The sequence below is a fragment of the Somniosus microcephalus genome, unplaced genomic scaffold, assembly GCF_052327205.1.
Source record: "Somniosus microcephalus isolate GS21.2 unplaced genomic scaffold, FLI_Smic_1.0 unresolved_chr4, whole genome shotgun sequence".
Lineage (NCBI taxonomy): Eukaryota > Metazoa > Chordata > Chondrichthyes > Squaliformes > Somniosidae > Somniosus > Somniosus microcephalus.
Genome location: NW_028225182.1, coordinates 37169153 through 37175135, shown reverse-complemented (window position 1 = coordinate 37175135; position 5983 = coordinate 37169153).

Here is a 5983-nt window from a genome sequence, read left to right as displayed (position 1 = left end):
AGGCATGTACACAGTGGAATACAAACAGTGGTTTACCACATTCACCCCTTGTTTAAAATTGAGTCCGGCGGGGTGAAGTGTATTAAAAGTTAGTGTATTGGAGTCTCTCTGGAGGTCTTGTCTGCCGCTGTGATCAGCGTGACGACGGCAGGGGTAGTGGAGCTTCCGGCGTCGAGTCCTGCGTGGGCTGTGGCACAGGCGTGTCGTCCTCGTAGATGTCGAGCGGGTCGCGGGGCCCAGGCCTGCCGTCTGCTGGGGCTGGATATCGGATCGTGGGGGGGGTGGTAGTGAGTAGTGGGTTACTGCGGCCCCCGAGGGTGCAAGGTCTCTTATGGAGACTGTGTCCTCCCGCCCGTCCGGGTATGCAATGTAAGCATACTGGGGGTTGGCGTGGAGGAGGTCGACCCTCTCGACCAGGGGGTCCGTTTTATGGGTCCTCACGTGCCTTCTCAGTAGGACCGGCCCTGGGGACGTCAGCCATGGCGGTAGCGATGTCCCCGATGTGGACTTCCTTGGGAAGACAAACATTTTCTCATGAGGGGTGGCGTTAGTGGCAGTGCAGAGCAGTGACCGAATAGAGTGGAGCGCATCGGGGAGCACATCCTGCCAGCGGGAGGTTGGAAGGCCCCTAGACTTTAAGGCTAGCAGGGCGGCCTTCCAAACTGTCGCATTTTCTCTTTCCACCTGTCCGTTCCCCCGGGGGTTGTAACTGGTGGTCCTGCTTGTGGCAATACCCCTAGTTAGCAGGTACTGATGGAGTTCGTCGCTCATAAACGATGAGCCCCGGTCGCTATGGATATAGCTGGGGAAACCGAACAGGGTGAAGAGGTCGTTCAGACATTTAATGACCGTGGCACTGGTCATGTCCGGGCAGGGGATGGCGAACGGGAAACGGGAGTACTCATCAATAATATTGAGGAAGTACACATTGCGGTCGGAGGAGGGGAGAGGCCCTTTAAAATCAACGCTCAGGCGCTCGAAGGGGCGAGTGGCTTTTATCAGGTGGGCCCTGTCTGGTCTATAAAAGTGCGGTTTGCACTCAGCGCAGACTTGGCAGTTCCTGGTCATGGTCCTGACCTCCTCAATGGAGTAAGGCAGGTTGCGGGCCTTGATGAAGTGGAAGAACCTGGTGACCCCCGGGTGGCAGAGGTCATTGTGGAGGGCCCGCAGTCTATCGATCTGCGCTCTGGCGCAGATGCCACGCGATAGCGCATCCGGGGGCTCATTGAGCTTCCCGGGCCGGTACAAGATCTCGTAATTGTAGGTGGAAAGTTCGATTCTCCACCTCAAGATCTTGTCATTTTTGATTTTGCCCCTCTGCTTGTTGTTAAACATGAAAGCAACTGAACGTTGGTCAGTGAGCAGGGTAAATCGTTTTCCGGCCAGGTAGTGCCTCCAATGACGCACAGCCTCCACAATCGCCTGGGCCTCCTTCTCAACAGCGGAGTGTCTGGTCTCCGGGCCTTGGAGGGTCCGTGAAAAGAAGGCCACGGGTCTCCCCGCCTGATTGAGGGTAGCGGCCAGGGCAAAGTCGGACGCGTCGCTTTCCACCTGGAAGGGGATGGATTCGTCCACTGCGTGCATGGTGGCTTTGGCAATGTCTTCCTTGATACAGTGGAAGGCTAAGCGGGCCTCTGCCGTCAAGGGAAAAGAGGTGGACTTGATCAGCGGATGGGCCCTGTCCGCATAGTAGGGGACCCACTGGGCATAATAGGAGAAAAACCCTAGGCACCTCTTCAGGGCCTTGAGGCAGTGGGGCAGTGGGAGTTCCATAAGGGGACGCATCCGGTCGGGGTCGGGGCCGATGACTCCGTGTTCCACAACACAGCCAAGGATGGCGAGGCGGTTTGTGCGGAATATGCACTTCTCCTTGTTATATGTCAGGTTCAGGAGTTGGGCGGTGCGGAGGAATTTTTCGAGGTTTGCGTCATGGATGACCGCGTACACTCGGAGGTTCACTTTGGAGGTCAGGACATCCAGTTTGTCCTCGTCCGATTTGATTGCTGCGGAGGCGGTCAGGAATTTTTCGAAACACTTAAGCCAGTGAGTAAACTTGGTGGATGAGTCCGCCTCCCGATGATCTAAGTCCAGGCATGCTGGTGTGAGGATCTTCTCCATTATAAAAATTTTGTTAATAAAATTGATGCGCTATCAATTACTCATAAAAGACTGAGAGTTAAGAGAGTAACTAAAGGCTTTTATTAACAAAAGAATGAAGGTCTGCCTCGAGTGGTCGACCGGTCCAGAAATACAAAGGGCTGGGGAGCAGTCACCTTTATACTAGGACTTGTGGGAGGAGTCAGCCGAGGCATGTCCAGGCATGTACACAGTGGAATACAAACAGTGGTTTACCACACCCGACATACAGGTAGCATCTACCCCAGAAACAGTAGCATCGGAAGCTGATGAACCAACTGACGACAGGGGGCCTCCGCACCAAGAACAAGACACTCAGGAAAGGCGCTATCCAGAAAGGATCAGGAAGCCGCCCCAAAGACTGAATTTATAAATGGACTATTTTCAGTTAATGTGCATGTTAAAGGTGTTAATTGTTAAATGAATGTTATGGTACTGTCAATCTAAAAGGGGAGGAATTGTAGTGTATGTACCTTTAAGGGGAGAACTACTTTTTACAGCTCCTGTATACTGTAGTACCGGCAGTGACCACACCTGTATATAAACCCTGAGTAGGGATCTGTACGTTTAGTTTTAGAGTAACCCTCATCCAGTAAATACCTGTTGATTGTTCCCTGCAGTCTCGTGTCTAGTTATTGAAGGACACACAACATCAAAATACACGGATCTAACACAGGTGCAACCCGTCCCACTTGTACAAGTCCCACCTTCCCCAGAAGCAGACCCAGTGATCCAGGAAACTAAAGCCCTCCCTCCTGCACCAACTCTTTAGCCACGCATTCATCTGCTCTATCCTCCTATTCCTATACTCACTAGCACGTGGCACCGGGAGTAATCCAGAGATTACAACCTTTGAGGTCCTGCTCTTTAATCTGCTACCTAGCTCCCTAAATTCTTGCTGCAGGACCTCATCCCTCTTCCTACCCATGTCGTTGGTCCCAATGTGAACCACGACTTCTGACTGTTCACCCTCCCCCTTCAGAATGCCCTGCAGCCGTTCAGTGACATTCTTGACCCTGGCACCAGGGAGGCAACAAACCATCCTGGAGTCATGTCTGTGGCCACAGAAACACCTATCTGTTCCCCTTACGATAGAATCCTCTACCACTATTGCTCTCCCACTCTTTTTCCTCCCTTCCTGAGCAGCAGAAGCACCCCTGGTGCCAGGAAGTTGGCTGCTGCTGCCTTCCCCTGGTAAGTCATCCCCCTCAACAGTATCCAAATCGGTATACCTGTTTGCGAGGGGGATGGCCACAGGGGTCCCCTGCACTACCTGCCTGCTTCTACTGCTCCGCCTGATGGTCACCCATTTCCCTTCTGCTTGTGCAGCCCTTACCTGCGGTGTGACCAACTCACTAAACAGAGTTAAAGAGGAGCTCTCCTGCTGGAATGACTCCTGTGTTGCACGTGGGCTCTGCACTGTGGTCCCAAGTGCCCTTCGTGCGCGTGTTTTATCCATGGCACACGAGGGCCACTTGGGCATAGTGAAGTTCAAACAACGATGCCGAGACCTAGTGTGGTGGCCGGGTATCGACAGGGAAATCTAGGCCCTGGTCAAGGACTGTGCAGCCTGCCTTGTAAGTGGCAAGACTGGCCACCAAGCTCCTCCACCCCTGCAACCCCTTACCTGGCCCTCTCAGCCCTGGGAGCACCTGCAGCTAGACGTCTGCAGGGAAATCCATGGTGTCCCCCACCATCAACGGTTCCTAGTGGTGACCTATGACCTGCACTCAAAATGGCCAGAGGTCACTGCTGTGGGCTCCGTCACCTCTCGGGTCATCATTGATATCCTTGAGTCCCTCTTCTCCCGCTGGGGGCATCCAAAGGCCATCACCACAGACAATGGGCCCCAAATGGTCTCTTTAGAACTCTCCTCTTACCTTGAGAGCAAGGGCATCCATCACATACTACCACCCCGAGTCAAATTGGGGGGGGGGGGTGGAGCGTTTTAACCAGACACTGAAAAATGGCCTCAGAGCATGCCTATCCCAGGGTGTGCATTTGACAAGGCTCTCCTCCACACACTGCTGCACTACAGAGCCGCCCAGCATTCCACTACAGGGGTGGATCCCTCATGCTAGGCCGTGAGCTCATGCTGCCCCTTGGCAGGCTCCGCCCCTCGCTAGCTCAGAGCCCTGCTCCACGAGCTCAAGCCACAGTCACTAGACAGCAGGAGAAGATGAAACTCCGCTTCGACCAGTCGAAGAGGGCCAAGGCGCCCAACATCTCCGTCTCCGATTGGGTCAGAGTCCGCAGGTCTCACCGCAACAATAAGATGGCCTCATTCTGGTCCTCCCCTCTCCAAATCAGCCGCCAACTTGGACCAGCCACTTTCTGCCTTACTGACGGCTCTCGGTGGCATGCCAGCCGCCTTCGGAAGGTGCCAGCACCCCCTGATGCAGGATTACACGGATCTAATCCCCAAGCCTTACCCCCAGAGTGGCGGGATGCACATGTGGCTCAGCCAGCCAACCCTCAAGCAGATATTGTGCCTCAGCCAAATCCTCACCAGTCCCCACCTCGGCCTGCTCTTCACCAGTCCACACCTCGGCCTGTTCGTACGCGTTCTCGCCCTGGCCACCTACAGGACTTTGTCACTACATTTCATGTTTGAAATTCTGTGAGGGGGGAGGAAATGTTATGTCTGACATTGGGGATAGGTACTCGATTGCCTTGGCCTGAGCACATGAAGTTTGATCACAGAATCACAGAATCACAGAAACCCCACAGTGCAGATAGAGGCCATTTCGGCCCATCGAGCCTGCACCGACACATATCCCACCCGATCCCCGTAACCCCTACACCAACACATATCCCACCCTATCCCCGTAACCCCACGTATTTAATCCCCCTAACACTAAGGGTCAATTTATCATAGCCAATCAACCTAACCCGCACATCTTTGGACTGTGGGAGGAAACCGGAGCACCCGGAGGAAACCCACGCAAACACGGGGAGAATGTGCAAACTCCACACAGACAGTCACCCGAGGCCGGATTCGAACCCGGGTCCCTGGCGCTGTGAGGCAACAGTGCTAACCACTATGCCACCGTGCTGTTGTCGTTATATTATGTCTGACATTGGATATATGTATTCGATTGCTTTTGCCTGTGAGAGTGTGGTTGCATCAGCCATTAAAAGCGACATGAGTTGAGCTCTAATACGGCCTCTTGATTATCTTTGCAAACGCAACAGATCCTTCATCATCGCTGGGTCAAAATCCTGGAACTCCCTCCCTAACAGCATTGTGGGAGTACCATCATCACACGGACTGCAGCAGTTCAAGAAGGTGGCTCACCACCACCTTCTCAAGGGCAACTAGGGATGGGCAATAAATGCTGGCCTTGCCAGTGACACCCACATCCCATAAAACGAATTAAAAATGTTTTTACATCCACTATTTGAAGAGATTATATATTATAATAATAATTAGTGTAAATAATTATATTAACTATTTACACCCACTATTTGAAGATTATATTAATTATAATAATCAGTGTAAATAATTATATTAACTATTTACATCCACTATTTGAAGAGATATTATAATAATAATAATCAGTGTAAATAATTATATTAACTATTTACACCCACTATTTGAAGAGATTATATTAGCTCTTTACTGCCTACTTAAAGGGGAGGTTACCCCGCCCCCACACACACTAATATTTAAAGGGGGAAGTCAGTCACCTGCCGACACTCTGGTCTACGCCTTTAATGAAGTTTGTTGTAAATCAACCTCAGTGTGACGTCGAGCGACGTGCCAGCAACCGGCGTCACCAGCCGAGCCGGAAGTCCCGCCGACATTTTGAAACAAAATGGCGGCGGGGTGTCTCTGTGTGTGTGT